Here is an 11,301-nt window from a genome sequence, read left to right as displayed (position 1 = left end):
ATAAAACAAAACAGTTTGGAAAGAAAGTGTTTATTTAGCTCACACTTCAATATCACAGTTCATCATTGAAGGAAGTCAGGACAGGAACTCACACAGGGTAGGAACATGGAGGCAGGAGCTGATGCAGAGGCTATGGAGGGATGCTGCGTACTGGATTGCTCTCCATGGCACGCTCAGCCTGTTTTCTTATAGAACCCAGGATCACCAAAATGGGGTGAGCCCTCCCACATTAATCACCAAGAAGGAAAATGACCTGCACGCTTGCCTACAGCCTGATTTTAGGGAAGCATTTTCTTAATTGAGGCTCCCTCCCCTCAGTTGACTTTAGCTTGTATCAAGTTGGCACAAAACTAGCCAGCACAGGGCCTGTTTAAAGCCCTAGGGAAAGCCAGAGCATGTATGTAGCTTGTAGCTTGGGTACTGTGGCATAGCACCCGAATTCAGGCAGGAATGACTCCAGAGGACCTCCAGGAGAGATGTTTCACACACCTAGGTTTAAAGGACAGTGTGGGGACACCATCTGATATGTGAGAGCAGACCAGAGAAGACCATCCTCTCGGCCACCTGCAGGAAGGGACACAGGCTCCCCAGGCTGACTTTCCAGCCCAGGCCCCCAGTCAGGGGACACAGCTCTAGACCATATCAGAGAATTCTCTGCTTCGCCATTTGCAAACAGAGTAAGAGGGAATGGCTGTTCGTGTAAACTAATACCTTCTGCTTGGGCTGCCATTGCTCTGGCCAAGCTCCGGCAGGGAGTGACCCAAAGTGTGTCCACCAACAAGAGAGGAGGAGGGAAAGCTAGTGTCCCCCTTACTGGTCTTCTGCGACATGTACCTGCCATGGGATGTGGGGGCCCTATGGGCAGGATGAGCCCCTTAGGCTTCTTGGCAGATTCAGGGAGCCTGGGTGTTCACTGAGGTAGAGAAGCAGATGGGGAAATGCTTCTGGGTTCTCCACACACTACCACCAGTTTTTGACCTCCAGACTTGACTACCACATTTGACCTCCAGAATCCAACCCTGAAGAGGACAAGAACAGCAATGGTGTGGCCATTATGCCAGGGGCCCTGTGAGGTAAAGACGGGAGAGAAGGCCCCATGTGGGAGCCTCCAATGCCCTCAGGCCTTGAGCATTTCGCTGGAGAGCCATGGGCAAAAGGGAATGTGTTTAAAACTTTAGGAGGGTGTACGTTTTCCCCTGAAGAGACGACAGCAATTCACAATGCAGCCAACAGCACCAGGACATCTTGGCAGCATCATAAAAGACTACATGTCTTTCCTTCCTGATAACTGGCAAAGCTTTGAGTCCTTGCATCATTGCCTTTAAAAGCTTTATGAGTCGCACTAAGGAAAAACTGATTGCAAAGCCTGCTCTGTGAGTCTTACAGGAGAAGGTAAGGAAGCAGCCCCTCCACCCACTTCCTTTCTCTGCCTTGTCCCAGTGACCATGGTCTCAGTAATAAAACAAAACAAAAACAAACAAACAAAAAAAGGTGACTGTGTCTCTGGGTTCAGCAAGTGAGGATTCAACTGACCCCAAGATATTCCGAGAAAATTTTGCCACAGGATGGCCTTTCTAGAGACATTTTCCCCATCGTTACTCAAACGCCTCCATGATAACGATGCCGTGGTTCATGCACTGACCATATATGGACATCTACAGATGACTGAGGTGTGAAAGGCTGTGCAGAGGTTATGTCCAGATACGATAGCCATTTTGACAGATTTTAAAATTAACTCAAGGTGCAAATGTATGGGGTGCCGGGCAGTAACTGGGTACCTGTGCGGTGTGATAGGACCCCATGCTGACCATTTGTACATCTTTAAGCATTTTTATGAACACTGACAGCTGTATATCTGGGGGGCTCAGAGTGAGGGTTAAGTTGTATCTACACTGTGCACACTCCCTGCCAGAGTCGCTGATGTCTCTCTCTCCTTACTGTCTTTACCGATTCTGAGCTCTCTTCTCCGAGTCACACTGCATGTCAGTCATTTTATAGGAGGCCTTTGGCAGCCATTCTCACAGTGACCATCTGTGTTGTGCTCTATAAGACACCCCCGCACACACCCTCATCCTGTACTGTGGCGCTCCTGTACAACCCACCCCATTTCCATTCTTTATCCCTTCCGATTGGCTCTAGCCTCCTCTTGGTGCTTGCCCTTCAGGACTCCTGTAGTGTCTGTGTGACAAGCCCCGGGTCCATTTGTGTTTTCTTCCCCCTGATAAGCTTCTTATTTCCATACCTTGCTTCTAGGGCTTCCCTTTGGAAGTTTCGTCCCCCATCACCCACTCGTCCCTGTCAGAGTTTCACAGAAACACACTGTTTGACTTTCCAGAGCCTCGTACTCAACCGTGTGCATAGTCTTGACCTGTCTCTTACTGCTGCCCGGGGTCTTCTGTTGGCAATTTCCTGATTATTTATACTCTGTTTGGGGCATCACTTCCCGGTGGAAGAATTGCAGCCAAGGCATTTTGAGAGGAAGGGGCAAGCTAGGTGCACGTGGAAATGGAAATCAGGACCTGTTTGTGTAACACTTCACTTTGGGGTTTGTCTCTGCTTGGCAGGTCTGGGGTCTTCAAGCCATAACATAGCCCCTGCTGGGCAAACAGTCCTTGATGAGACAACATCAGAACTTATATGCACTCGTGATGCTTTCTGGTTCCCCCACTTCAGGGCATCCTACTTCCCCAAGAGATGGCAGTCAGTGTCTAAGCCTGGCTCCCGTCTGCGGCACCTTATTTGGTCTGGCCCTGCAGGAGTATGCCTAGCTCCTGCTGTAGCAAGAGTCTACTTCCTTCCACCATCCAAGTCTGCCCTGAGTCTTTTGCCTTTGGAGGCTCCTCTCTGCACAGCATCCATGGGAGGTGGTTGCACTGTCTCATCAGGGAAGATTGGTCCCCACCACTGCATTACTGTCCTTGCTCTGCTTTGTGTTTGTCATTCAGCTGACACACCTGGATCCACCCCTCATTGTTTTTCAGGTCCCCCCCGGCTTTCAGTGTTATTTTTAAATGTGTTTAACTGGGATGCAGTTGGATGCAGGAAAGCACACACGTCACGCTGTACAGCCTGACAGATTTTGGCAAATGGAATGTGTTCATGAAACCAGCATGTTGACCGAGACACAGAGCCCTGCCAGCAGCTCCAGGAGGCCCCTCAGTCTGTTCCATCGGGAGCCTTTTAGCTGTAAGATGTTCCATACATTCCTGCATGATGACACGGGTACTTACGGTCAGATACTGGAGCTCTCCAGAGTAACCTGAAGCTGGAGCATCCCGGGAGGCATACGTATACTTCACATGGCGGCGGCAGCAGCAAGCCCACGGTGCGAGGAACTGGCTGCCTCTCCCACTGCTGTGGCAATAGACCTGATACAAGCCAGTTAAGGAAGGGTGGGTTAGGCAGCAGCCCATCAAGGAGCTTGAGGAAGCTGCTCACACTGCTTCACAGTGAAGACAAAGAGTAATCAATGATGGAGATGACTTCCTCCTTTTAATACACATCTGGGACCCCAGCCCACAGGATGCATCAACCGCACTCAGAGATGAGCTTTGTGGTTAAACATCTCTGGAAACTCCCTCAAACACAGGCAGGCCCAGAGCTGCATCTCCTAGGGAAGTCCAAATGCAGTCAGTGGAGATTAATTATCACACAGTTTAGGAGGCCGACAGAGAAAGCATAGTGCCCAAACAAATGTTGGAGCTTGCTCTGTCATCCAGAGCTTCCAATGCAGTGGGACAGGTCACTAGGTATTAGCTTCCTAATACAGTTCAGAACATGTTATGTGTAAACTGTGCTCTTACATTCAGAGAAGATGGGCTTTTCCACAAAAAAATGGGTTCAGATTTTATCCACCCAGCCTGTGAGCAGCGAGCCATACAGACACACACTGCACTAGCTTTCATCAATGGTGTTAAAATTCAATGAAACCAAGGCCTCAGCCTGGCAATGTTCTCCTTCAGAACACCCATGGCTGTGGTGGGAATCTTGATGCTCTCCCAGAGGACATGGGATGGCTTGGTTGCCAACCTATGGCATGACTAGAAATCAGTAGGACCTTTAAAAGGTGAGCCTAGCGGAAGCAAGTTAGGTCATTGGGGGTATGCCCATGCTCAGTATAGGACCTTCGTCGTGTCCCCACCCTCTCACCCTGTGCTCCTTGGCCACTATGAAGTGAGCAATCATCTCTAGCATGCATTTCCTCCATATCCTCAAAGCCACAGGGCCCCCACAGCAGAAGCGGAAACCTCTGGGATCGTGAGTCAAAATCAACCTTCCCTCTTTTATAAGTTGACGATCTCATTGTGTTACCACAGCAACCAGAAGATAAGGAGTGATTCAGATGAACACAAGCCAGAGAAAGCCGTTACTGATGTTTCCAGTGACACTTACTACCAATCTACTGAGTGGTCCAATGAAGGCGCAAGACACTAACTGGCTGGGTCTAGACTGTGTCATTCTGTTCTAACCATGTGCTTTAAACCATGGAGTCTATCTGCACTCCGGGGGGAAAAAAACTAAAACCAACAACAAGAGTCATTCACTCACTTGTCCATCTGCTTCCCCTGTAAATATTAAACACAGTAAAGCACAATGTCCTGACAAGAGATTATAACTGTGTGTTCGTGAGCATCCTTGGAAGACAGAGCGAGTGAACGGCCACCATACTGAGCACCATAGAGGAACTCAGGATCTTCCTGCATCCTTTCCCTCTCCCATGTTCAGAGCCAGCACCCATGACTGAGAACTTACTCTAGACCACACTGGCACATGAAGTCAAGAGATGGGATCTAATCTGATATAAGCCATTGTTCCCACTGTCAAGTAGAGCATAAAGCTCCAGGTCCACGCAGCTGAGAAGTTAAACATCTGTGTTAAAGACCTGGGGGAAAGACACTGGCAGATGGCATGATGGTGCACACTCTCCTGGTCTACCTGGGGAGTTTAGGCACACATAGGACTTAAAGCGTTTTCCTGCCTGGGTCTGAATGTAGATTCTCCTCTCAGCACTAATGCTACACATTTCCAAGCCAATAAGTGATGCAGGCAGAGACCAAGGCAATGCGGGCATTCCCTACAACTTGAGACTTGTTGTATCACCAGGCTCTTGGGTGCCAGGCACTGAAGCATGAGGCTCTGCAGTTTCAAATTCTGTGATACTGAGCTCTGTGGTACCAGGTTCTGGATACAAGGCCCTACAGTAATCAGCTATGGTCTCGTCCTCGTGTCTAATAGGCCCAGTCTGCAGTATCAGGCTCTTGCATACAACACTCTTAGTACCAGACTCTGTGTCTGTTTGAACAGACTCTGTGGTACCAGGGTCTAAAATACCAGGCTGTATGTACCTGGTGCTATAGTATTGGACTCTACTGTATCCTGCTTTATGGTACATGGGCATCAGACAAGAGGAGCCAGGCTCTTGTACTGGGCTTTATGGTATCTGATTCTTTGGTATAGGCTTTGTGGTACCAGACTCTGCAGTGCCAGGCTCTGGGGTTATCAGTTTCTATTGTACCAGGCTCTGCTATACTGATTAAGCTCTGTGGTGCTAGGCTCTGGAAGTACAAGGCTCTGAGTACCAGGCTCTGTGGGTACCAGGCTCCACAGTACCAGCATCTGGGTGGTACAAGGCTCTGAGTACCAGACTCTGGGAGTACCAGGTTCTGCAGTATTAGGATCCTCAGTACCAGGTTCTGAGATGTCAGGATAGGTTTTCAAACTCTACACTACTAGGCTTCTAGACACCAGACTCTGTACTCTATAGTACCAGTCTGTATAGTCTAAGGTCTTGGGCATCGCAGACTGGTATTTAAGTCTTTGGATAACAGACTCTAGAGTATAATGCTTTGGGGTACCTGGTTCAGGGACACCAGGCTGTGATGCACCAGGCTTTGGGGTACATACTTCTGGGGTATGAGACTCAAATACCAAGCACTTCGGTGCATCTCTGTGGTACAGTACTGTGGAGCACCAGGCCCTGGGGTGCTGAGATCTGAGGGCTAAGGCGGCAGAGGACAAAGCATGACCAACTGTGTCTGCAGGGTCAATGCTAGGAACCGTCACTCAAATTTCTGGAAACTCGTTCTCTGAGGAGCCACAAGTTCCATCAGAATGTCCCTAGAGTTTCATCCTGAAGCTAGATCCTGTTGCTATGGTTAATTGTGCTTCTCTCTCTGCCATACTTGGGATGTGACCCTGACTCCTGCTTTCCATAGAAGAGATGGTTTCCCTCTGTGATGCTACCCATTGGCATTTATCTTGAGCACTCAGATAACCCAAGCCAAAGACTAGGCAAATATCCAATCTCTCTACCCAATCCTTTCCCTCTCTACATACCCGCCTCCCTTCTTTCTATGCAAGCTGAGACGATAGCCATTTATCTGTTGAGCCTGATTTCTAGGGGACTCTGGAGTTCTGAGGCATCTGGCTGCTGTCCCAACCTCACGAAGCTGGACCCAGCTTCCCTTCAGCACAGGACACTGTAATAGCCAGCCAGCAAAGATGGCTCTGGTTTACAATGTCATGCCAAAGAGGAGGGGCACAGGAGTGGGGGCGGGGCATGGTGCCAGCACTGTTGCTTCTAATTTAAATCCCCATTTCTTATTCTATTCTGAGATCCCCTCTGGATTTTAGGAATGTCAAGACGTGCCTGTAGTGCAGCCTGGAGCACAGAACGATCCCCAGGGCTGGACACGGGCAGCTCTAAGGAGAACAAATCACTGCCCCATTCGAGCCATGCCCCAGACCTTTGAAGGAATGCTCAGCATGTCGAGGGTGGTTCCCAATGATGAAGGCTTTGAGGCAGCTCGGAAAGGCAGAGCCAAGTGATCCTTTTAATGAGGTTAAGCACCCAAAGGTACCAGCAAGCACAGCAAGAGACAAGGCTCACTCAGCATCACAGGAGCACTGAGTGACACAAGAGGTATTCTCTCTTGGGAGAGATGGCAGCTTAGAATGCCAACTCAGTGAAGAAAGGGAACCTTTCCTCCTGGAGAGAAAAGAGGGGAGGAGAGCCAAGGGGTTGGCTGGGAGAAGGGATGGCTTCAACATGGCTGACCGAGAGGTCATGCGAGAGTCAACACTCTGCCCTTTGCTTACCTCTCCTCAGCTCTTGAAGCCCAACCATGGCAGTGTGGCCTAAGGCACATGTATTCCAAAGGAATTTCCACACATGAATAGATATTTTGCATGGTTTTTCTAAAATTCCCCTGCAAGGCTGTCCAGTGTGTTTCTGCATTCTTTTTCTCATCTTAGCTGTGGAGAGGGCGTTGCAAATTACATATTTCAGGGTTCCTGAGTTTAACAACCCTACCCCCCACTCCCCACTGCAGAGGAAAACATCAAATCGAAGTGGAATTGGACACCAGCAATGTGTGAGTGTGTATGCACACGCGTGTGTGAAAGCCATTTGTGTTTTCTTGGGTTGAAGGCAAACCAACATAGGCCAACTTGATTTGTGGACAAAGCTGTGGGGCTTCGGACAGAAAGCAAATCTCAAGTGTGAACTGTCATCTCACCTCCTGGTGCAAGGGGCAAGTTACCGGTGTGTTGATCTGGTCTGTCTGGCTCTAAAGAGAACAGAGCTGGGGTGTGGGAAGAATTCCACATCTGCCCCCTCCTCCACCAGTGTGACGCACCTCATAGAGCAGAAAGCAGACCCTTATCTAGAGCTTTGCTTGCCGGGTGTTGAAAAGAGGGTTGAGGGAGGCTAGGTCTTCATCGCTCAGAGAGTAAAGTGACTGCAGGTTTTTAAAGGAGAGGTGAGGTCCTTTGTGTACAAAAGCCCTGGACTGCTGCTTGTGTAAAGCATGACTCCCTGAGGCACTAGAGTTCTTTTATCCCCGCCTCCTTGGAGAAAAAATGTCCTAAGTATTCAAAGGTCTAAATGTGGCCAAGAAATCCATAAACTCCTATTCAAAACTAATGTCATTCCATTCTAAAGTTAGAAGTGGGGGAGTGAAGCCAACCTAAACAAATGATACCCAGGAGCATTAACTCCCTGCTGAGTGGTGTTAGGGTTCACTTGCTTTCAGTTTGCTTTAATGATCATTGATAAGCCAGGAGAGGGAGTAAGCATAGAATTCTCCCTGCACATAGGTAATGAACCAGGTCTCCAGGGAGGTACAGCGGTCCTAGACTATGCCACAGGCAAGGCTCAAGGCTGGACCTCAGAGTGTGTGCTTTGATTCTGGGAATGTAAAGTGCAAGATGGGGCTGGAGAGATGGCTCAGTGGTTAAGAGCACTGACTGCTCTTCCAGAGGTCCTGAGTTCAATTCCCAGCAACTACATGGTGGCTCGCAAACATCTGCAATGGGATCTGATGCCCTCTTCTGGTGTGTCTGAAGACAGCTACAGTGTACTCACATACGAGAGAGAGAGAGAGAGAGAGAGAGAGAGAGAGAGAGAGGGAGAGGGAGAGAGAGAGAGAGAGAGAGAGAGAGAGAGAGAGAGAGAGAGAGAGAAAGTGCAGAATGAAGATGTTGTGCTTTGGCTGTTGAGAGAAGGTACATGTGCTTCAAGCATCCCTGTTTGCCAGACTGGAGTATATACAGTTTTGTCACCTACCTGATGGTGGTGATGTAATATAGAATTGCTCCTTTTCTATAGAGCTAAAATGCTAAGTTTGATCTTTAAATAGTTCAGGTGTGAGTTTCAGAAGCATCTAGATAGCCAACAGCTCTATGTAGCTCAGAAGGTGTCACAGAAGGCAGAGTTTGGGACAGCTCAGGGACAAATCTGCAAACAGACCCTTCAGCCCAAGATTGAAGTGACACCCTAGTGTCCAGGACCAAGAGAAGGCATCTTTTCTCAATTAGTCAACAATCTCATGTTCTTGAAGGTTCAGTTTGATTTCGGATGGACGGCTAACTTCCTAGGCTGAGAGAGTGAGGCTCATTCCCTTGTTTAGGGAGGAGAGGTGACTATTCCAGAGTATTTTATGGGGCTCGGTAGAGCTCAAAGGGACAGCACCTGATTAGCATGGATGAGGTCTTGTGTTCAAGCCTAGAGCACACAAAAAGTTACATAACAAGGAAAATACAAGGGCTTCCTCTTTTCCTTCTTAGAGGACAAGTCCTGTCAATATGCTTTCCTTTTCTCTCTCTCTCTCTCTCTCTCTCTCTCTCTCTCTCTCTCTCTCTCTCTCTCTCTCTCTCTCTCTGTGTGTGTGTGTGTGTGTGTGTGTTATATAAGATGAGTAGTTTTTATTATTTTTATTAATTATGCATTAAAATAGCATCTGTTCTGAACAATGAACTAGGATGTCTGTCTCATTCTCCATTTACTTAAAATTCTTCATTCTGTGCATACTTTGTAAAGCCCGTGCTTCTGCAGGGAGAGTTAGCCCCATAAGCAATCAGTCTGAGGCTAGAGGCTAGCTTTCCACCTCCTGTCTTCATGGGTCTTGTGGCTTGGATCCTAAATGCCACACATTGATGTGTCAGAGGTCTGGTGACAGCCTGTGGCAGTATTTGGGGATAGACTTTAAGGAGGTGGGGCCTGGCAGAAAGATGAGAGGTGGCTGGGGCATGACCTTGAAGGGACTCTTGGGACTTGCCCCTTCCTGTCTCATCTGTGCCCCCTCCCTCCCTCTCTTCTTCCCTCCCTCCCTTCTTTCTTCCCTGCTTCCCTTCTTCCCTCCCTCCCTCCCTTCTTCCCTTCTCCTCCCCTTCTTCCCTCCCTCCTTCCCTTGTGCTTCCTTCTTCTTGCCTTATTAAGAGTTTGTTTTTCTTAGATTCCCACCTTTGCTAATCTGTTGATGGTAGCACTGGATGTCCCACTCAATCACACATAGTCAACTACACATATAACAGGACTATTAGCCATTCCAGCCTTGTTAAATAGTGACTCAGTCTTTAGGAGCAGACAAGACAGCAATGGCTCCAGGGGGGTCTGTGAGATTCATTCACCAACATCACTCATCACACAGACTCTCTGTTACTATACAAAATGTGAGCTAACTTCTGAGTAGTTCCAGGCCTAAACAGGGACCATGCTCACATAGGATCACTCCCAGGCATGAGGCTGGCTTGGTACCCAATGGCTTTTCAATTCAGATTGACTCTGACATCTACACAAGGACTCCCACAACAACCTTGTCCCAGTCCTTGCAATAATTTCTCAGTAAAAACCTGACTCCTGGGTTCAGACCAGGCAGGTTTTGCTCTGAATGCAGAAGGCACCCACAGTGAATGAGTTGCTGTGAGGATTGTGTGCCCATCACCCAGGACCCCAGAGTGCTGAGATGTTTTTGTGGACTCTTGGGGAAAAAAACCCAAGAGTCGAAGAGCAAAGCAGCTTTGCTAAGTGTACCAGGCACTCAGAGTCAAAGCCACCACCCCTGTGAGACCCAGGCAGGTGACTGAACTTCTCCAGCTCCATGTTCTTAACCATCAAGGTCTGCTTTGCTGCACAGCTGTCCCACGGAGGCACAAACCCAGGATAACTGTCTACAAACATGGAAAACCCAGACCCGTAGGCCTGACCATGTGACAGTATGTACACACACACACACACACACACACACACACACACACACACACACACACACAGTCTGTGTTTTTACTATAGCAACTGATGGCCCAGACTCAACTTTATGATGGGGCAGGTCCACCGTGCTTTTCACTCTGAGTACAGATCTCAGTATATCACCAGACCTTTAACATTTTGCTATAAACTAGGTCTTTTAAGGTGGTTTTTGTCCAACTGTAGGCTAACATGAGTGTTCTCACATGTTTTGGGCAGGCAATTTTAGGCTATGAGGGCTAGCAGGTAAGGCATAGAAGGCAATTTGGACCCTAGCGGCTCTTTACCTCAAGATGGGAGAACTGAGTTGTAACCCCCACAAGTACAGCAGTGTCTGTCTGTGTAGGTACAGGTGTGTGCAATTCACATGTGTATTCCCTTATGCATGTGTAAACACCAGTCTCTGTATATCCATGTATGTGCAATGGTATACATGCACACACGAATATGGTGTTGCACGTGTTCATATATGTTCAGGGTTCTGTCCATACATGTCAGACATGGAGCCTGGCCACTCATTCCTCCATCCCATGCTAAGTCATGAACAAACTGAGAATCACCAACTTCAGGGGATGCAGCCATGCTCTGTGGGAGGCTCCTGCCACCTCCCGGAATTTGTTAGCATAAGTACAAGTTAGTGGGACTTCTTAGAATGTGCTTATCTCTCCAGAGACTTCAACAGAATGTGGACACCATCTAAATAAGATGCCCAGTTGACTGTTGGTGGTGGACAGCCAGCCAAGGAGGGTGCACTGATGTTTAAAAAAAAAAAGATT

This window comes from Arvicanthis niloticus, chromosome 8 (genome assembly GCF_011762505.2).
Source record: "Arvicanthis niloticus isolate mArvNil1 chromosome 8, mArvNil1.pat.X, whole genome shotgun sequence".
NCBI lineage: Eukaryota > Metazoa > Chordata > Mammalia > Rodentia > Muridae > Arvicanthis > Arvicanthis niloticus.
Note: the sequence above shows the minus strand (reverse complement) of the source record.